Source organism: Mustela nivalis (assembly GCF_964662115.1).
Source record: "Mustela nivalis genome assembly, chromosome: 6".
Lineage (NCBI taxonomy): Eukaryota > Metazoa > Chordata > Mammalia > Carnivora > Mustelidae > Mustela > Mustela nivalis.
This window is the reverse complement of record NC_139025.1, coordinates 73905843-73928935: the sequence shown is the minus strand read 5'-3', so window position 1 is coordinate 73928935 and position 23093 is coordinate 73905843. Positions and strand designations below refer to the sequence as shown.

At 38.0% G+C, this 23093-nt stretch overlaps 1 pseudogene and 1 gene segment (V, D, J or C); both read left to right on the top strand.

The window, feature by feature from the left end:
- Positions 1–11000: 11000 nt before the first annotated feature.
- LOC309866789 (T cell receptor alpha variable 9-2-like) lies at positions 11001–18405 on the top strand. The segment is given in 3 exons: positions 11001–11110; positions 12998–13077; positions 13199–18405.
- Positions 18406–18840: 435 nt separating this feature from the next.
- Positions 18841–20156, top strand: LOC309867497 (malate dehydrogenase, cytoplasmic pseudogene; annotated as a pseudogene). The gene has a single exon. The product of its transcript is annotated as a malate dehydrogenase, cytoplasmic pseudogene (transcript).
- The last annotated feature ends 2937 nt before the right edge of the window (positions 20157–23093 follow it).

Sequence of the window (23093 nt, the reverse complement as noted above, 5' to 3'; positions counted from 1 at the left end):
ATTGCATTGCATATATACACCACCTCTTCATTATCCATTAATCTGTTGATGGACATCTAGGTTCCTTCCATAGTTTGGCTATTTTGGACATTGCTGCTATAAACATTGGGGTGCAGTTGCCCCTTCACATCACTACATTTGTATCTTTGAGTTAAATACCTCGTAGCCCAATTGCTGGGTCATAGGGTAGCTCCATTTTCAACTTTTTGAGGAACCTCTGTTTTCCAGAGTAGACTCACCAGTTTGCATTCCTACCAGCAGTGTAGGAGAGTTCCCCTTTCCCCACATCCTCTCCAGCATCTGTCATTTCCTGACTTGTTCATTTAGGCCATTCTGACTGGTGTGAGATGCTGTCTCATTGTTCTTTTTATTTGTATTTCCCTGATGTCGAGTGATTTGGAGCACTTTTTCATGTGTCTGCTGGCCATCTGGATGTCTTTTTTGCATAAATGTCTGTTCATGTCCTCTGACCATTTCTTGATTGGATTATTTGTTTTTTGGGTATTGAGTTTGATAAGTTCTTTATAGATTTTGGATACTAGTCCTTTATCTGGTATGTCATTTGCAAATATCTTCTCCCATTCTGCATGTTGCCTTTTGGTTTTGTTAACTATTTCCTTTGCTGAGCAAAAGCTTTTGATCTTGGTAAAGTCTCAATAGTTAACTTTTGCCCTTGCTTCCCTTGCCTTTAGAGACTTGTCTAGCCAGAATTTTCTGAGCCAAGGTCAAAGAGGTTGCTGCCTGTGTTCTCCTCAAGGATTTTGATGGATTCCTGTCTCACATTAATGTTTTTCATCCATGTTGAGTCTATTTTTGTGTGTAGTATAAGGAAATAGTCCAGTTTCATTCTTCTGCGTGTGGTTGTTCAATTTTCCCAATACCATTTGTTGAAAGACTGTTGTTTTTCCCCTCGACATTCTTTCCTACTTTGTTGAAGATTAGTTGACCATTGAGTTGCGGGTCCATTTCTGGGTTCTCTATTCTGTTCCATTGATCTATGTGTCTATTTTTGTGCCAGTACCATAGTACCAGTACCAGTACCAGTACCCATCTATTTTTGTACCATAGCCTGCCTTGTTGATGACAGCTTTGTAATAGAGCTTGGGGTCGGGAATTTTGATGCCCCCATTTTTGGTTTTCTTTTTCAACTTTTATTTGGCTATTACAGTTCTTTTTGGTTTCATATAAATTTTAGGATTGTTTATTCCAGCTCCATGAAAATGTTGATTGTATTTTGTTAGGGATTGCCTTGAATGTATAGCTTGCTCTGGGAAGTGTAGACATTTTCACAATATTTGTTCTTCCAATCCATGAGCATGGAAACTCTTCCCATTTCTTTGTAAACAGTTGCCTTCTTATCATAACATGATTTGTTTTTATGTTAGGTGAAAGAGCAGCACATAAAGTGTGAGGATACATAATTCTCAACCTTACATTGTTTTCATGGTCCCTTACATACAGAAGTGTTATGTAATTTAACCAACCCACTTCCATCACAGATGCAATGAATGAACATTTTCTCTGACAATTAGTAATGGCAAAAACTGAGAACAAGCTTTTGATATCATCCTGCTCTGTGTTCTAAACTATTAGCTCTGAAACAAATTTCTTGATACTTGGGAGCTATGTTTCATTATTTGCAAAATGGGAAAATTATATCTTCTTTATATTTTGTTGTGACAATTTATCAATAATATTAAAGAGATTGACAAGAAGCAGATAAACAATTTGGGATGGTATCTCAATAGATACTGAAAAGACATTTGAAAAATCCAATCAATTCCTGATTAAAATTTGATTAATTTGTTTACTGATTGCTGCCCTGATGCTTGTGAGTCCCTCAGAGGCGCAGGCTAAGAGAAGAGCATTTCCCCAGTGAGTTCAGTAGAGATGTGACCACAAGATGGCAGTGCACCTGTGCTGATGGAGAACACATGGAGGTTCATCTTAGTGCATCTGATGGGCTAGACTATGGCAGCAGCAGAGTCTTTTCTTATTGGCTGGTAACAATGTGGGAAGTTACTCTGTTAGAGGAAAGAAGGGACAGCCTGATAAGAAAAGGAGCTGAGCTGGCTGGGGTTGCAGTTCTGAACCTGAGCTTAACTGGGAGGAATCATGAAGACATCCATGGGAGCTTTAATCATGTTCTCCTGGCTGCAGCTGAACTGTGAGTTGAGCTTTTCTGAGAAACAGAGTATATTAATGGACTTTTTCAGAAGTCAAGACTGGCTTTATTCAATGTTTCCTCCACTTAGTGTAGAAAAAGAGAATTCTGAAGCACAATAACCTGGAATCTCTCCTCCTTTCTCCAACCTTTTCTTTCTGCACAGGGTTCAGCCAAGGAGAGAATGTGGAGCAGCATCCTTCTACCCTGAGTGTCCAGGAGGGAAGCAGCTCTGTTATCAACTGCAGTTATTCAGACAGTTATTCAGACTATTTCCCCTGGTATAAGCAAGAACCTGGAAAAGGTCCTCAGCTCCTTGTATACATTCTTTCAAGCATGGCCACAAAAGAAGAACAAAGACTTACTGTTTTATTGAATAAGACTGCCAAACATTTCTCCCTGCATATCAGAGACACCCAGCCTGAAGACTCAGCAGTGTACTTCTGCGCAGCAAGCACACATTGATTTCCAGGCACCTGCTGCCTGCTCTCAAACGTGGGATTGGGGCAGCCCTGTCCTTTGACATAGACCTTCAAGGATAACTTTTGTGCTCTTGTTATCCACAAGTGGAAGCTAACATATTAGACATAAATAGCTTATAAGAGAAAGAGTAAGCTCATGATGACCTGGACAGAGTTAGAGCATTTTGTTAGATGACTGTTGCTGAATGGATTCTTGAAGGCAGTTAGTAATGTTTTATTGTGAGGTTTGGGTTTTAAAGATGATTTTACATTTGCTATTCAGAACCCTGTCATACAAATAAATTTTAATACTTTAGCACATCCTATTATGGATAAAGTTTTAATTCTTGTCTTTCAAATGTTACAAATGTCACTTTTCCCTTGTTATAAAACACAACATGCTAAATACAGAAAATATTTAAAATATAAATAGTGAAATTGATAATTCTGTACCCAGATAATTTATTACTAATGTTTGGTTTGCTCTCTTCTTAAATCTAATGTAAGTAGGATTCTGATTTTTTTTTACTTAATGTTATATCATATAATTAAGTTATAACTTGATGTTATATCATATAACTTAATGTTATATATATTACATTAATGTTATACTCAATGAATTGAGTATTCTCAATTTTAAGTCTCCTCCTCCAACACCTGCTTTTTAATAGCTCTGTGAGAGATTTTCAGAAATCACAATTCTGTTTTAAATTTTCTTCTTCTTTTTCTATATTTCTGGTAAAATTTGAGAGCCCTTTGTAGGCGTTCTGATTATTTTCTTATTGAGAAAATGTGAGTTGGAATTTTCTTTAGAGCCCAGTGATTGTACATATTGTTTATATTTTTGAAAGGAAATTAAAAGAAGTGATTTATTCAAGAATAGGATCCTCTTCAAAAGAGGATTAGACTCTTCAAATTTTGTTAGTATGTGTTCACATTTACACTCATAATTTAGAAGTAAAAGTTGTACCTTATATAGTACAAACTTTTTTTCTAATTATCATTTGTTCAAGTGACTGTCTTTTTTCCATTGCATATTCTTTCCTGCTTTGTCGAAAATTAGTTGATAATAGAGTTGAGGGTCTTTTTTTGGCTTTCTATTTTCTATTCTGTTCCATTGATTTATGTGTCTGTCTTTGTGCCAGTACCATACTGTCTTGATGATGACAGCTTTGAAATAGAGCTTGATGTCTGGAATTGTGATGCCAACAACTTTGGCTTTCTTTTTCAACATTCTTCTGAGCATTTGGGGTCTTTTCTGTTTCCATATAAATTTTAGGATTATTTGTTCCATCCCTTTAAAAAAATTGTTGGGATTTTAATAGGGATTGCATTAAACCTGTAGATTGCTTTAGGTAACATAGACATTTTCATAATATTTTTTCTTCCAATCCATGAGCATTAAACACTTTTCCATTACTTTGTGTGTTCTCTAACTTCTTTCATGAGTACTTTATAGTTTTCTGAGTACAGATTCTGTGCCTCTTTGGTTAGGTTTATTCCTAGGTATCTTATGGTTTTGGGTGCCATTGTAAATGGGATTGACTCCTTCATTTCTCTATCTTCTGTCTTGTTGTTGGTGTATAAAAAGGTAACTAATTTCTGTGCATTGATTTTATATCCTGACACTTTACTGAATTCCTGTACAAGTTCTAGCAGATTTGGAATGGAATCTTTTGGCTTTCCCATATATAGTATCATATCATCTGTAGAGTGATAGTTTGACTTCTTCTTTGCCTATTTGGATGCCTTTAATTTCTTTTTGTTGTCTGATTGCTGAGTCTGGGACTTCTAGAACTATGTTGAATAGCAGTAGTGATTAACACAAAATTTTTAATATAATTGTTCATCAGTAGATATTTATTAAAGAAAGAAGGAAAAGGTGAATTCTGGTATATATTTAAAATTTTTATTTAGGCTTTGAGATTAAATTAAATTTATACATTAAATATATGAATTTATAAGTTAACTTGTGATTAATAAAATCTTAGGGGCACCTGGGTGGCTCAGTGGGTTAAAGCCTCTGCCTTCAGCTCAGGTCATGATCCCAGGGTCCTGGGATCAAGCCCTGCATCGGGCTCTTTGCTCAGCAGGGAGCCTGCTTCCTCCTCTCTATCTCTACCTGCCTCTCTGCCTACTTGTGATCTCTGTCTGTCAAATAAATAAATAAAATCTTTTTAAAAAATCCTAAAAGTCTGTATTTGGTTACTGAAGAACATAGTGTTTCCTTCTATTTATCTATGTCTTTCTCAATAAAGCTCAATTGTTTTAAGTAGATAAGCTAATTTCTAACCATTTAATTTTTATTGTTACTTATCATTAAGTATTCTTCCTGGTATATGTGGGAAAAATTTTATACACATTTATCATGCACCTTATTCAAGTTTTACTAGTGGACTGCAGAAGACATTGCGATTAATATTTATTGCAGATATAGCTTGTTACAAATGTCCCTGTCTTATCTTCATGTTTTGACGGAATTAAATACTACTTCTGCAATTTTTAAAAAGTAATTTTTTAGTGCTGAAGATTAAATTAATGTCAGGAAAGAATTTGCATAAATAATTGACTCCCTAATTCTCCCAACCCTGCTCAGGAGTAGGCTATTTTCTATATATCTTGTATTTTTCCTATGGATGGATATAACTGGTGATTTGGTATGATGAGAACGATCTCTCTTAGCGGAGTTATGGTTGACAGTTATGAGCTACCTGGTTTGTTCTTCTAGAGAAAGTCATTAGGTTTAATGCAGTATAAACTATCTGAATAAGAGGGGCACCTTGGTAGCTCAGTTGTTAAGCATCTGCCTTCACCTCAGTGATCCCATAGTCCTGGGATCAAGCCAAGCATGGAGCCCTCCCAACACACCCCAACACTCCTCCCCCCCCATAACCCCTCCCAGCCCCACATCATGTTCCACACTCAGCAGGGTACCTGCTTCTCCCTCTCCCACTATCCTGAATGTATTCTCTCTCTTGTTATATTTCTTTCTCTGTCAAATATATAAATAAAATTTTTAAAAAATATCTGAATAGGAAAGGTCAGTGCTGTAGCCCAACACCTCAATCAGCTTTGATTATTTGATTACACCACTAGCTCCTGTCTAGTAGAAGCAAGGTGACTGTTGATAGGTCCATTTCCTCCAAGCTTGATAAAGGAGTTGGAAGGAGGCACGGCTTATATTCTACTGTTTTATTTCTTCTTAAACCAACTTGGTTGAGAAATTGGGTACAGCTATTGTTAACTTAACTGCTTTATCATACTTAGGTTAGAATGTATTCAACAGAAGAAAAGACAATGCTTAGTCAGAGTGTGCAGAGTCAATACATAGCTTAGATACAGACACATTCAGGCTTTAAGATTTTTATCATGGCTAGCAGATTTGTTTCCTACTGTCTCTGGGCAATTTATCACAGGCCTGTTGGCTTAAAGCGACAGAAATTCTTTCTACCATTGTTCTGAAGGCCAGTAGTTGAAATTATTTTCACAGGGCTGATATCATGATGTCAACAGATCTATACCCACTCCAGAGGCTCTGGGAAAAAACTTTTCCTTGCCTCTTTGGCTCTGGGTGTTGCTGGCCTTTTTTGGCTTGTGATCACACCACCTAATCTCTGCTTCCATGGTTTCACTGATTTCTCTTTTCTCCTGTCATCAAGCCTCCCTCTGCTTCTTTCTTAAGTATATATGTGATTGAGTTTGAACCCATATTATCTAACCATCTGAGGATCCTTAACTTAATCATATTTTTAATTATTTTTGTTTTGTTTTCCTTCATTTTTCACCTGACTTTTGTTGTTGTTCTTACCATTTTGCCTATCACAGTTGGCATGGCTGGTGTTTTCTTTTCCAAATGAGAAAATAACATATATATATATATATATATATATATATATATATATATATATATATGGCAGTGCTGAGTCATGAAAATAGAACCCACATTAGTTGTTTTATTTTCTCAGTGTTTGAAGTTTTTATTAAAGAAACTATATAGAAAAATGGACTATTTTCATGTACAATTATATCTGTGAATATTGAATTTTAATATCTAGTATAGATTCAAATAGCCATGATACAATCATGATAGAGAACAACTTCATTGCTCCACACAAATCCCCTGTTCCATAACTTTGTAATCATACTCTCTCCCATCCATAACTTTTTATACATCTTGTTTGTTCTTTTATATTTTTCTCCTTTAAACATGTCCTATGAATGGAGCACAATACCTAATCACTCTGTATCTTAGGGATAGGAAGCACATGCCTTGGGCACAGGTATTATCTCCACCCCTGCTGCCACTCTCAGTGTTTCTAGTCTTGATTTTTTGAAACTTTATGTTATTTCATAGAAATAAGCTATCATTTCAAGTGTTTGCATTGGGTTTAAAGATTTAATTTATAGTTCTAGAAAAGAAACACTGTAGCAATCGATAACAGAATGGTTCAGTGGAGTGGTGAACCAATGCTCCATATGAGATGTCATATATTCAGGTTGAGACATGTTCTTCATATAAGTCTCATCATACCAACTCTATTCTAAAATTTTCTAACATTTTAAGACAAATTTTACTGATCAAAATTTCCTTCAGTCATTCTAATTTGGGTCTGGTTATTATTTGGCTTTTCCAGGCGTTGGCACAAAATAACATGTACAATAATTTTACTTTTGTTGCACTACCAATGGCTTAGTAAAGATGAACTACAGCATTAGGATGGGTATTGTCTCGAATAGAGGCTATACTCAAGTTATTTTATTAGTAAAAGAACAAAATCAGGTAATTCAGAAATATGTAAGTATTATTAAAATGGGAATACATTCCTAAAAGGACAAAGAAACAAAAGAATCTACAGAAGAGTATGATAATCAGTGTTGCCAAATATCTGCTATCTCTTCTAATGGCCTTGGATGGAGCTATCTGCTTCATGCTGTAGATGTTTGTGTGACATTTCTTGGGTCAGCACTCACTTTCATGAACTGCCTGCTTCTGCTGATTCTCTTGAGAACCTCAGTTTAAGATCTCTAATGTGAGGGGCACCTTGGCGGCTGTCGGTTAGGCCTCTGACTCTTGATCTCAGCTTAGGTCTTGATCTCAGGTTGGTGAGTTCAAACCTTGTGTGGGGTTCTACACTGGGCATGAAACCTACTAAAAAAAGAAAAAGAAAATGAAAGAAAGAAAGAAAAAGAAGGAAAGAAAGCAAGCAAGCAAGCAAGCAAAGCTTGCTCTATTATGAGCAACATTTCCCATTCCTGTCAATGAAGGCTGCGGGATGCCATACTAGTTGGTACACACGTAACCAAGGTTCCATTTCTGGTAGTTTATCTGCTGAACTGGTAATAAAAAGTGCATAATAAGGTTATTTCACATGTCTCAGTCTCAGTATTTCCCTGAGATTTTGTTTAGAGCTGATTAAATGAAAGGCCAGGAGAGTAATCTGTGCCTTCAGTTTTTGAAGGGCTAGGTTATGTGGGCTACAGGGAACAGTTTATGGTAAGACAGCACAGGACTTTATGAAAAAAGGATGTGCTACAACTAACATTACTAGGCCACAGTAGTCCAAGGGTATCTGCTACAGTAACTCATTTCAGTTTTCATATTCTATTTTTTGTTTCCATTATAAGAGAGGATTGGGGACAAAGGTGATAGGAAAAGTGAAATTTTTATGTGAGGGCTAAACTGTTCCAGAGAAGTTTTTTTCCCACTATAAGAGATTAATTAAAATGGCACCAGTAGTAAACACAAAATTCAGTTGATTACTTTTTCAAAGATTTTATTTTTTATTTGACAGAGAGGAGAAAGAGAGAACAAGAGAGAGAGTGAGAGAGAGCACAAGCATGGGAAGCAGCAGAGGGAAAAGGAGAAGCAGGCTCCCCACTGAGCAGAAAGCCCAATGAAGGGTTCAATTCTAGGACCTTGAGATCATGACCTAAGCCAAAGGTAGACACTTAACTGACTGAGCCAACCAGGTACCCCAAAATCCAGTTGATTTTTAACTTTTGTGATTGGTGTTATTTTCTGATGGGAGAGAGCTTCAATCCATGCAGTAAATAAAATACTATTATTAGTACATACACGTAGATGATGAAGGGAATGAAATTGTTTAAGATCCTTTTAGAGATACTCAAATACCTCCTTGGGACAGATTTCCAGACCATATTCCACGTTTCCAGATTTTGTGGGATTTTGTCAGTTCCAAGAGAGGTATGAAGAGCCCCATCATCTGCTATCCTAGAAATGTTTCCCCACTGATGTTCATTTAAAGTTGCACCCGGTATGATCCTACTGCGATGTCTTTGGCAGATTTTAGTAAGTGTTCACTGGCAATCATTTGCCTCTATCAGGACGCTATCCTGACTTTGATATATCTTGTTCTCATGGATCTCAGTCATTTTTCGTGATTCTTTACAAAATTTGGGCCAAATATTCTACATCTAAGATGCAATTGTTAAACTTTTTCATGGACTTGTCTTTATGTTCTGTAAGAGGCTCTTGCATGAGAACCTTGATCTGAAAAGTATGCTTGTACAATAACCTCATGTTTCCTTGCTTTACAGGGTCCTTTGTATTGTGAGATTTTGTCTTTACTGCAAAAATTTTTTTGAGTACCATGAAGACATTAAAAAAAATTCATGTATTTTCTGCATTAGAGGGTTAAGGAACACTAGAAAGTTAAGAAGCTTTATTATCTTTATAGTATTTGGAAGCTTTGTCCTACATTGAAAACATATTGACTGTCACTGACTACATAATTTTTTAAAAATGGTGCACCTGAGAGATATCCGCTAGTTCAGCTACTAGAATTAATGTTGCTTCTGCTAAGAGACTGGGTTTTATAAAGCAGTCTAGAGTACTAATTTCATGACCAGGCTGGTATTGTCTTCTTCAATGTTTAACATAAAATTATTTTTTAAAAATCTGTTAATTCAGAATTTGATGCCAGAGTATCCAAAAGATCTGTCCAGCACATGGGCACTTCGTGAATGACAGAAGCACAATTGTGAGATTCCTTTCATTGAGAAATATATTAAAGTTGAATGATAGAAGGAGAGATTAGTATTTCCCATTTACTCAGCTAGTTGGGCGTTTTTAGATAGTTATAGTCTATCCCTTAGAGAGGAGACCAGTTTTCCCTGTACGTGGTTCCATCGTACTTCATGCAGACATACACAACACAAGTTCTGACGATGCTTCAACCAATTTAGCTGGGGCTACAGTGGTGTTGAGGCAAAGATGTTAAGCCTTGGCTACTATAATCAAGAGACAGACAATGATAGGCAATGGATATTTGCTGTTTGCTATGATGTGGAGGAATATCATTAGGGCACAGCCTTACTTTTAACATATGTACACAGAGAAAGTTCTATTACAATCAATTATTATATGATCAACAATTCTGTGGAGGAGTATGGGGTAACCTAGAGTATATTCCCTTTAGAACTGAAAATACGAACATGGAAGCTTACTGTGTTTAGCTGAGGTAAGGGAAAAACATAAATTCAAAGGATTGATAACCTAATGACCAAACTCTGGTGTCTATTCTGGCCTTTCTGAACAGAGCTGAGCTGTGGAAACTGAACAATAAGGAGAAGACCTCAATGACAGGTCTATTGTCTGGGGGCTGCAACCTGAACTCTTCAGCAAAGAATGATTAGATTTTTCTGCTTTTGGCCTCAACATAGGCATCTGAACAGATATGAGTAGTGAGGAGAAACACTGGCATAACAACAGGTACCTTGAACGAGTTACAATGAATGTCTAAACACTTTGCCTTCTTCTCACAGTGTGATTTATTTCTACCTTAGGTGAGAGAGCAGCATATGTAATGTGAGGAAACATGACTCTCAATCATATGTTGTTTTCATAATCAACTACATGGAGTATTTTTTTTGAAGATTTTATTTATATATTCGACAGACATCACAAGTAAGAAGAAGTAGGTGGTGGTAGGGAGAAGGCTCCCTGCAGAGCAGAGAGCCTGATGTTAGGCTCGATACCAGGACCCTGGGATCATGAACTGAGTCAAAGGAAGAGGCTTTAACCCACCGAGTCACCCAGCGCCACACATGGAGTATTTTTAATTAAGGGCCACCCACCCATATTCATCACAGATGCAATGATTGAACATAGCATAGTTAAACCATCAATCCTCATTTCAATATAAAATTTTACTCATTCTTTTTCAGATATAATTGTTTCCAAGTTAAGGGTTATTGAATGCAAAAGGATGTAGGGTAGTGAGACTCTCACTGGGACATGAGAATTATGACATGACCCACACACTTGCTACACCAGGAAACTCCTGTTTCCTATTCTGGGGCCACAGCAGCAGATACCCAGCAATCCTTCCCTCCCCTGTCAGGCTCCCCTCACAATGCCAAGCCCTTATATTGAAGAAGAAGAAGACATTTTCCATCTCATTGGAGAACTTGAACATATTGCTCTCCAGACTTCTGAAGGTGGTCATGGCTTCCATATGGCTAGGTAGGAAGAGGCCCTGTGGAAATGTGCCTCCTCTATGATCTAAAACAGGGGATAGAGGCAGTTTTGTGGATATTGTGGGAAGGAGGCGTGTTTCCACCTGCAGGAAACAGCCTGTGCTAAACTTCCTCTATGTGTCTGGAGATAATGTTCATAGTGCTTTACTGAAGATGTTTCCCTCTCCAGAACTTTAATTCTGATTATCCTTAGAAGTGATTTTACTTTGTTTTGTTTTAAAAAATAAATGATCATAAAATGGGAGCTAAGGAAGTGCTTGTTTTTGTCTTTGGTGTATTGTAGAAAAAGACCAGCTTTTAAAAATTTGTTTAGTCACAGGGATGTTTTCCCATGCAGACTCCAGACCTTCTTCTCTGATATTTGATGACCATCTTTGTTGGAGTGCAGTTATCACAAATGAAATCTCACAAACTGCTTTGGGACTGGGTATGACAAAACCATGGTGGGGAGTTTTTAAAAAGTTTAAAAAATTATAAACTTGTGGGTCCCAATCCTGCAAAATATAAGTCTTGGAGTTATTGGTGGGATCATAATATGTGCAATTTATTTTTATTTTTTTTAATTTTATTTATTTATTTGACAGACAGAGATCACAACTAGGCAGAGAGGCAGGCAGAGAGAGAGAGAGAGGAGGACGTAGGCTCCCTGCTGAGCAGAGAGCCTGACGCAGGGCTCCATCCCAGAACTTTGGGATCATGACCTGAGCCGAAGGCAGAGGCTTTAGCCAACTGAGCCATCCAGGCGCCCCATAATATGTGTAATTTTAAATCACTGGTACATTGGTTTTACTATCAGCTACTGTGTGGATATAAGCTGTTATGTCTTTAACAATTTGAAAAGATGGGGAGAACGCAATCCTAAATCATGCTCCAGGCATTTGGTGCAAATCCACATGTTCAAGGTTCCCTTCCCTGTGGAGGAAAATTATTTGATTAACATATGGCAACATAATGATACACACAGCAACAGTGAAAAGCATCGTTGAGGCTAGATATCCACCTAATATATGATTGATACTTGTTGCCTGATTCACATGTACTAGTTATATTAGAATCATTGAAATTGTGGAATAAGGTATTGATCTCAGATAATTTCTATAGGAATTAGATAACTGTGATTATGATTTTTTTCTGGCTAAGGTTAATATTTTTCATTTTTGAAATGATTTTGCAGGGATATTTGAATATTGACAAGGTAATGTGAGTTTTTCATCCTAACAAGCTTTAATTAAAAATATTGCATGCCTTACAACTGGTACAATTTAGGACTGAGGGAATATTGTATTCTAGTAGTAGTGATTCCTCAATCAAAAGCTATTTAATTATTATTTTTGTTTAATTTAGCAGATATCAGTGAGCATGTTATGAATGACAGTCCTTGTTCCACATGTGGGGTGGAGATCTGAAAAGTGAACAATAAGGATGTGAATTCTTATTACTTCCTTAGATTTCAAGTTAAAACCCTTTTATGACATTCTATTGCATTATTGGCTGGCTCTGAACGGATATATAAAAATATTAAAAAAAACAAAAACTGTTCTAAAATGCTCAAGACAATGGGTATCTTCTCAGCTACAGAAATTCCCTGGGATGTGTGTTAAAGAATTTCCATATCAGGTAGAGTATTAAGAACAAAATAGACCCGAGAGGTCAGGATTGCTGTTGTTCAGACTTCCAAGGGCCACCTGCAGCCTGACATGTGCCTCATGAAGTCAGGGATGAAACAGATGGCTGACTTGGGGCAGATTCTGGCCAACATGCATGCATTTCAGTCCACCAGGGGGTGCAGCTTCCTACCACAATCACATTTCCTGTGTGAAATGTAGGCTTCCACTGATCATTTCTCTGTCACTCCAACCTTTCTTCATGGTAGGAATGAAGAACATTATTTAAGTGATACTCCAGAGATGAAGTGTTCTCCAGGCTTTGTGACTGTGGTACTCTTAATGCTTGGTAAGTAAAATGCCTCTTAAATTTGGCTTCTTTCTTCCATTGTGTCAGCAAATTGTTTAACTGTAATTTCTTGAAGAACTTTATATGTAAGGTGACACATGTCTCTTTTATTTTCCCTCAGGACAAACCCATGGAGACTCAGTGACTCAGATGAAGAGCCAAGTGACCCTCTCAGAAGAGGCTTCCCTGACTATCAACTGTACTTATACAACAACAAGTTACCCCACTCTTTTCTGGTATGTCCAGTATCCAGGAGAAGGAATAGAGCTCCTCCTGAAAGCCTTGAGGGACAAGGAGAAGGGAAGCAACAAAGGATTTGAAGCCACCTACGACAGCAAATCCAACTCCTTCCACTTGGAGAAAGGCTCAGTGCAAGCCTCAGATTCAGCTGTGTACTACTGTGCGATGGCTGACACAGTGACAGGGACTGCAGGGGGAGCTGAGCGCAAACTCTGAGCGGAAGAGGGGCCTGGATGCTGAGTGTCGCTGCCTGATCCACTCTGGTTCAAGAAGTCTGTTGTTTGTCCATCAGTGTCTGATTTATACAAAAATCATACAAATGACTAGAGCATAGGAACCAGAAGTAACTGACACTGAGAACAGTTTGATGCCAAGAGTGCTTCAGCCAGAAAATAAGTAATTTCATGGTAAAACCACAAAACAATAAAGTGGTCTCTTGCTCATCCTTGCAGTGAACTTCCAGCCCCACAAGTTGTTCAGGGCACCCTGGTGGGTGTTGCTGTGTCTATGACACTTTCAGAGACACAGTGTGCATGAGAAGATGGCCTCTCTCTGCCCAGTCTTCCTGACAGAGTATGGCAGGAGAGGTGATGGGAGAGCTTCAGCTCCAAACCAGGTTTTAGTAGAGAAAGAAGGGAAGGGAAGAAAGGAGGAGAAACACATGTACCTGAGCAAGGAAGAGAGAGACCAGGAACCTCTGCCCTTTCTTTTCTAGTGAATAAGGTGGCAGACTTGGGCTGATATTCAACATGTAGGCTTGGGAGCAGAAACAGAGGGGAAATTATGGCTCATGTCCTGACCAGTTAAACAAATCAGTTGGCTTTCTGATAGTAAGAACTCAAGTGTGATTGCTCTCAGTGCCCAGAAATTATGGTGAGAGAAAATGCTCTTTCACTGATGTTTCCTAACAATATTGATAGTTAGGTGACATGGGGAGGGAAATTCTGTTGATTTCTCTAACTCCTGTTTTGCAACCTCTCACAGAGGACAACAAATCATGGATGGGAGAACGTACGGGAGTCAGTACAGTTGTGTAAAGTATAATAGAAAAGCAATGTCTATGTCACACTAACCTACTTTGCCAGTATTGTGGCAACATTTTTAAATTATCATCTCCTTATCTGCAGATTTTATGAATGAGCTATGATCAGAATATTAAAATACTTCCTATTGTACTAGTTATATATTCTTGGTATAATGTAATTTTTTGTAAATTGGTTTTAAACATAAATTTTATTTTCAAACCTGTATAAATATAAATGCATGTGAAAATATAAACAATTCAAAAGGGTATATAATAAGAGTTGTCCTCAGATATTTGGATAAACATGGTAAATTGGGAGGGCTGTCTGGCTCTTTCAGTAGAACTGTGACCCCAGATCTCATGATTGTAAATTTGAGACCCATGGTGGGTGTTGAGTGTTCTGTAGTTCCTCGAGTAGAGATCCTTTACCTCTTTCATTAGGTTTATTCTCAGATATCTTATGGTTCTTGTTGCTATAGTAAATGGAATCAATTCTCTAATTTTCCTTTCTGTGTTTTCATTGTTAGTGTATAAGAGAGCAACTGATTTCTGTACATTGACTTTGTATCCTGTCACATTACTGAATTGCTGTATGAGTTCTAGTAGTTTAGGGGTGGAGCCTTTTGGGTTTTCCATATAAAGTATCATGTCATCTGCGAAGAGAGTTTGACTTCTTCATTGCCAAATTGGATATGTTTTATTTCTCTTTGTTGTCTGATTGCTGTTGCTAGGACTTCTAATACTATGTTGAACAAGAGTGGTGAGAGTGGGCATCCTTGTCCTGTTTCTGATCTCAACAGGAAGGCTGTGAGCTTTTTCCCAATGAGGATGATATTTGCTGTGGGTTTTTCATAGATAGATTTGATGAAGTTCAGGAATGTTCCCTCTATCCCTATACTTTGAAGTGTTTTAATCAGGAACAGATGCTGGATTTTTAAAAATGCTTTTTCTGAATCAATTGAGAGGACCATGTGGTTCTTCTCTCTTCTCTTATTGATTTGTTCTATCACATTGATTGATTTGTGAATGTTGAACCATTCTTGCAACCGAGAGATGAATCCCACCTGGTCATGGTGGATGATCTTTTTAATGTGCTGTTGGATCCCATTTGCTAGGATCTTGTTGAGAATCTTAGCATCCATATTCATCAGTGATATTAGTCTGAAATTCTCCTTTTTGGTGGAGTCTTTGCCTGGTTTTGGGATCAAGGTAATGCTGGCTTCATAAAAAGAGTCTGGAAGTTTTCCTTCTGCTTCAATTTTTTGAAACAGCTTCAGGAGAATAGGTGTTATTTCTTCTTTGAGAGTTTGGTAGAATTCCCCCAGGGAATCCTTCAAGTCCTGGGCTCTTGTTTTTTGGGAGGTTTTTGAGCACTGCTTCAATCTCGTTACTAGATATCAGTCTACTCAGATTGTCAGTTTCTTCCTGGTTCAATTTTAGAAGTTTATAGTTTTCCAGGAATGCATCCATTTCATCTAGGTTGCTTTACTCATTGGCATATAACTGTTGATAATAACTTCTGATGATTGTTTCTATTTCCTTGGTGTTATCTGTGATCTCTCCCTTTTCATTCATAATTTTATTAATTTGGGCCGTCTTTCTTTTCTTTTGGATTAGTGTGGCCAATGGTTTATCAATCATATAGATTCTTTCAAAAAACCAGCTTCTAGTTTCATTGTTGTGTTCTACTCTATCCCTAGTTTCTATCTCATTGATCTCTGCTCTAATCTTGATCATTTCCCTTCTTGTGTGTGGAGTTGGCTTAATTTGTTGTTGATTCTCCAGCTCTTTAAGGTGTAGAGACAGCTGGTGTATTCTGGGGTTTTCCATTTTTTTTGAGGGAGGCTTGATGGCTATTTATTTCCCCCTTAGGACCAACTTTGTTGTATCCCATAGGTTTTGGACTGAAGTGTCTTCATTCTCATTTGTTTTCGTGAACCATGTAAGTTCTTCCTTGATCTCCTGGTTGATCCAAGCATTCTTAAGCAAGGTGGTCTTTAGCTTCCAGGTGTTTAAGTTCATTCCAAACTTTTCCTTGTGGTTGAGCTCCAGTTTGAAAGCATTGTGATCTGAGAATATGCAGGGAATAATCTCAATCTTTTGGTATCAGTTGAGCCCTGATTTGTGACCCAGTATGTGATGTATTCTGGAGAAGGTTCCTTGTGCACTTGAGAAGAATGAGTATTCTGTTGTTTTAGGTTGGAATGTTCTGTATATATCTATGAGGTCCGTCTGGTCCAATGTGCCACTCAATGCTCTTGTTTCTTTATTGATTTTCTGCTTGTATGATCTATTACTGAGAGTGGCGTGTTAAGATCTCCTACTATTAATGTATTCATATCAATATGACACTTCATCTTGATTAACAGTTCTCTTATGTAATTGGCTGCTCCCATATTGGGGGCATAAATATTTACAATTGTTAGATCTTCTTGGTGGATAGTCCCTTTAAGAATTATGTAGTGTCCTTCTATATCTCTGACTACAGTCTTTAGTTTAAAATCTAATTTATCTGATATGAGAATCACTACCCTAGCCTTCTTTTGAGCCCCATTGGCATGAAAGATGCTTCTCCATCCCTCCACTTTCAGTCTGGGTGTATCCTTAGGTTTGAAATGGGTCTCTTGTAGACAACATATGGATGGGTCTTGTCATTTTATCCAATCTGCAACCCTGTATCATTTTACGGGCACATTTAGGCCATTCACATTGAGAGTGATTATTGAGAGATACGTTTTTATTGACATCATGTTACCTGTGAAGTCTTCATATCTATAGATTGTCTCCCTATATTTCTGTTCAATGCTATTCTTAGGATTTTTCCTCTTTTATAGAACTCCTCTTAATATTTCCTGCAGCATTGGCTTGGTGGTCAAATACTCTTTTAAACCTTGCCAGTCTTAGAAGTTCTCAATCTCTCCATCCATTTTGAACATGTCTTGCTGGAGAAGGTATTCTTGGCTGCATCTTCTTCTCATTTAGTGCCTTGAATACTTCTTGCTAGCCCTTTCTGGCTTCCCAGGTTTCTGTGGACAGGTATGATGTTATTCTGATGGGCTTTCCTCTGAACATAAGAAATTTCTTTGTCCTAGCTACTTTCAAGAGCACTTGTCTACAATTATGATTCATCATTTTCAATATCAGGTGTCTTGAGGTCTTTCTAGATTCTATGATCTTGAGGGGAGACTGTTATGCTTCTAGTACATGAACGCTGGTTCCATTCACAAGAATGGGAAAATTTTCATGGAGAATTTGTTCAACTAAATCTTCTAGTCTTCTTTCTTTCTTCTCCCCACTCAAGGATTCCAATAATTCTGACATTGGAATGTTTCATGGTGTCATTTATTTCCCTAATTCTGTTTTCATGGCTACTAAGCTGTTTGTTCCAGGCTTCCTCCTGATCCTTTTTCTCTATCTGTTTGTCCTCCAGATCACTAATTCTATCTTCTGTCCCAGTTACCCTAGCTTTGAGAGAATTTAGATTAGATTGGAACTCATTGAGAACATTGTGAACATCATCACTGGTGGCTTTCACTTCTGCCCTAATCAATTCCATTTTGTCATCCATGGCTTTCTCCAACTTAGCTACTACCTGGATAATTGTTAGCCTGAATTCCCTTTCTGACATATTGTCTATGTCCATACTCATTAGCTCTGTTGCAGAAAGCCCATCCTCTGAATTTTTCTTCTGTTGGGCATTCTTCCTCCTAGTCATTTTGGTGAGAGATGGCTGAATGGATGTGTAGCTGAATGTATTGACCTTGGTGCAGGCAAGGTTCACCCTGGAAAGCTTCTGAGCAGTCAAGAGTTCCCACCCAAAAGAAAGAAAAAAGAAAAGAAAAAGAGGTGGGGGGAAGAAAGATAAAATAAAAGAGAAGGCCAAGCCCAAATGTGCCCCAAGGTAAGATTTATGAAGTATACAAACAAAAACAGAGAAGCATAAAGACTGCCAAAAGTGGATGACAAGAGAAAAAAATATATATATAAAAACCAAACCAAACAAAAGAACCTCATCAAAAAGAGCCTCAAGTGTAAGATTTATATACTACCAGAACAAAAACAAATACACAGAAACATTGGTGGAAGAAAAATATGGGGGAATGGTTTTAAATTCTCAGTGGTCAAGAAAGGTTATTTTGATTTTTCCTGGATATAGCTTGATATCTTTGTTAAAGGACTCAACTTTCCTAAGATAAAGGGGGATTAAAAACTGGTTTATCTATAGGGATAGCATTGATTGGGGAAGGGGATTACCTTGAAGCTTAACTCTATATGAATATTTTAAAAAAAAGGATAAACTAAACTAAACTAAAATAAAATCTAAAAAAATTAAAAAATAGAAAAGCAAAAGAGAAACACAGGTATATGTATCAAAAAGTTCAGGTTAAAGGGTTATTATGGCATTTGATGTACTGGACATCTCACTGTGATGGTAAATAGGTTAAAAAGTTATATATATTAAAAAAATAAACCAGAATTGTGGGAACGAATTAAAAATGAAAGTTGTGAATTCCGCAGTAGAGGTGACCCGATTCCCTGAGGCTCTTTTTACAGGTGCTGGAATTGTTCGCGCTCTTCTTAATCATGTCTGAACCAATCAGAGTCCTTGTGACTGGAGCAGCTGGTCAAATTGCATATTCCCTGCTGTACAGTATTAGAAATGGATCTGTCTTTGGTAAAGACCAGCCAATAATTCTTGTGCTGTTGGATATCACACCCATGATGGGTGTCCTAGATGGTGTCCTAATGGAACTGCAAGACTGTGCCCTTCCCCTCCTGAAAGATGTCATTGCAACAGATAAAGAAGATGTTGCCTTCAAAGACCTGGATGTGGCCATTCTTGTGGGCTCCATGCCAAGAAGGGATGGCATGGAGAGGAAAGATTTACTTAAAGCAAATGTGAAAATCTTCAAATGCCAGGGTGCAGCCTTGGAGAAGTATGCCAAGAAGTCAGTTAAGGTTATCGTGGTGGGGAACCCAGCCAATACCAACTGCCTGACAGCTGCCAAGTCGCCACCATCCATTCCCAAGGAGAACTTCAGTTGCTTGACTCGTCTGGATCACAACCGAGCTAAAGCTAAAGCTCAGATTGCTCTTAAACTTGGTGTGACTTCTGATGATGTAAAGAATGTCATTATCTGGGGAAACCATTCCTCAACTCAGTACCCAGATGTCAGCCACGCTAAGGTGAAACTGCAAGGAAAGGAAGTTGGTGTTTATGACGCTCTGAAAGATGACAGCTGGCTCAAGGGAGAATTCATCACCACTGTGCAGCAGCGTGGTGCTGCTGTCATCAAAGCTCGAAAGCTCTCCAGTGCGATGTCTGCTGCAAAAGCCATCTGTGACCACGTCAGAGACATCTGGTTTGGAACCCCAGAGGGAGAATTTGTGTCCATGGGCATTATCTCTGATGGCAATTCCTATGGTGTTCCTGATGATTTGCTGTATTCCTTCCCTGTTACAATCAAGAACAAGACCTGGAAGATTGTTGAAGGTCTCACTATTAATGATTTCTCACGTGAGAAGATGGACCTGACTGCAAAGGAACTGGCAGAAGAAAAAGAAACTGCTTTTGAGTTTCTTTCTTCTGCCTGACTAGACAATCATTTTGATGTTACTAAAGGCTCTAAAGCTGAAGAATCTAAATGTCGTCTTTGATTCTAGTACCAAATAACAATAATGTTAAACTTAAATTACTTGTGAAAAACACCACATTTGAAAGATTGTGTGCTTCTTGGTATAAATTTGTGACAGTTTATCATCATGCTGTTAGTGCCGCATCCTAAATAAAATATATATTCAAATGAAAAAAAAATGAAAGTTGTATCTATGAAGTAGTGGTGGTTGTCCTCTTTTTTTTTTTTTTTTTTTTTTGGTTGGTTTTCTGGAGAGGGACCTGCTTCGTGGGTTTTCAGGCAATGTCCCTAGAGTTAAGTCCTCCTGCCCCCCATCAAGGGGGTGGGCTCTGAGGAAACCGGTTTTTCAGGCTTTTGTGCTCTGGAGGTTTTTTTGTTTGTTCATTTGTTCTCTCTCCCCTTGGCAGCTTTTGATGGTTTTTGGAGGTTTAGTGGGAAGTAAACTTCATCCAGACCTCCCTCTCAGCGAGAAGCCTCAGTCTGTTTTCCTCTGGGTGCTCCAGAGCACATAAATTCGCCCTGGGCCGGTGGCAGAGCATGTTCTCAGTACGGTCTCTGGGGTCACAGGAACTCCCGCTTGTACCCAAAATGACGATAGCCGTTAGCCGCGGCTGTCTGGGTAGCTCCAGACCGCCAGAGAAGTCCCAAGCAGGGATAGCGCCCTAAGATTTTCCTGCTGGCCCAGGCTGGGAGTGCTCAGACTCTCTGGGGTCCAAGAGAGTGCTGGCTGATGCCTGCACGCACCAATCTCAAGGGGGAGGAGGGGTGTAAGGCGGGCCTCAGGCTATGGCCACAGGGCATGCGGAGAGTGCTGCTCTTCTGCCCCAGTAGAGATCCAGAAGTGTATAATTCTAATCTCAGTCTGATTTCATGGGTGATCAGAGTTCTTTGGTAGGTAATCAGCTCACTTTCGGGTACAGGTTCAAACAGCGCCTCCTCCTACTTCCCTGCAATCTTGTCCCTCCTCCATACTCTATTTTGATTGCTCCCAGTTTATGAACTGTCTATTTGGTGTGTGCACATGACACTTTTATTAATTACCACTTTGGTGAAGTTCACTGCATTGACCTGGGCTATTCCTAAGTTTTTGACACTAACATTTGGTGGTATTAGTGTTTTAGATTTTGGCCATTGTAACAGGTGAGACCTGTAGGGTCTTATTTTTTTAAATTCAATCTGTAAAATATAAAGAACACTTACCATGACACAGAACCTCTGGAATTTTTAAGTGTACAGTACATGATTGTTGGAATGGGTACAATGTTGTAGAGCAACTCTCTATTCTTTCATCTTGCTCGTGCATCAGTAACTTCCCATTATCCTGTCCCCAGAGCCCATGGCAAACTCTTCTTTGATTCACTCTTTGATTATTTGAGTTTGACTATCATAGATACCACATTTAAGTAGAATCATGCATTATTTGTCTTACTGTGACTGGTTTATTTCAGTTAGCATAATGGCCTCAAGATTCATCCACATGTTTGCATATTTCAGGATTTCCTTTTTTTTTTTTTTTTTTTTGGTTCTCTTTAAGGCTGAATAGTACTCCACTTATGTGTTGAGCACACTTTTTTTTTTGAGCACACTTTCTTTATCCATGAATCAGTTTTTGGACATTCAAGTTGCTTCCCTAATTGACTATTGTGAACAGTGCTGTAAAGAACATAGGAGTGCTTAATATCTTTCCAAAATCCTGATTTCAATTTTTTAAAAAGATTTTATTTGACACATACACAGAGAAAGAATAAGCACAAAGAAGGAGCAGCAGAGAGAGAGGGAGAAGCAGACTCCCTGCTGAGCAGGGAGCCCAATGTAGGAATCAATCCGAGGATGCTGAGATCATGACCCTAGCCAAAGGCAAACACTTAACTGCCTGAGCCACCTAAGTGTCCCTCTTTTTTTTTTTTTTTTTGAGAGAGAGAGAGAGTTGGGGGTGGGGAGGGTAGGAGGAAGAAAGAGAATTTTAAGCAGGCTCCGCGCTCAGCACAGAGCACACCATGGGGCTCCACCTTAGGACACTGAGATCATGACCTAATTCCACATCAAGAGTGAGATGTTTAATCAACTGAGTCATTCAGGCAACCCTAAATTCTTTTTTGATAAATACTCAGAAGAAGGATTTCTGGATCACATTGTAGTTCTATTTTTAACTTTTCAAAGAACATCTGTACTGTTTTCCATGGTTACACCATTTTGCATTCCCACCAACAGTGTGCGGTGTTCCAATTGTTTCAAACATAAAAGCCATCATACAGGTTTATCTGTGTTCTCTTCTATTCTTTCACCAAAAAGGGGAAGGGAGAAAATGATCACATTCTTCATAAGATTTTGCACACTGACCCAAAGTACACGCATTTCTACCTCCTCTGGAATCAGATAGTTTTTCCTATTCATTCCTCTTAGGGAGGAATGATTGATTCTATTATAGCTAAGTACCTTTTTCTTTCCCCTGTAGACTGTAAACTAGTATATTACCCACTTTTATGTATGAACTTTTTAAAAATTTCATTCATTCATTCACTCACTCACAGATTTTATTTAAATTCCAGTTACTTAACATAAAATGTTGTATTAGTTTCAGTTGTATGATATAGTGATTCAACACTTCCACAGAACACCTGATGCTTGCTCATTGGGATAAGGGCACTGCCTCATCTTCTCACCTATTTAACCAATCTCCAGTCTCTCCCTCTGGTAACCATCAGTTTGCTCAGTTTAATGATGAGTCTTTCTTGATTTATCTCTCTCTGTCTTACTTTTTTTTCCTTTTCCTTATTTGGCTTGTTTCTTAATTTCCACATGAGTAAAATCATATGGTATTTGTCTTTCTCTGACTGACTTATTTCCCTTAATATTATACTCTCCAACTCCACCCATGTTGTTGCACCTGGCAAGATTTCATTCTTTTACACTGATGAATAATATTGCATTACTCATTTATATATTCTTAGCTCTAGTAAATTACTCCATTGAAACTAAAGGCTCAATAAGTATTGGATTTCTTTTGAACTAAAGTAATGAAATCAAATAAGTAGCACAAGATGAGACTTAGCAAATTCATCTTTTATATCTATTTCCATGAAATTCCCTTTTAAAAATAGGATTTGGTTCACTTT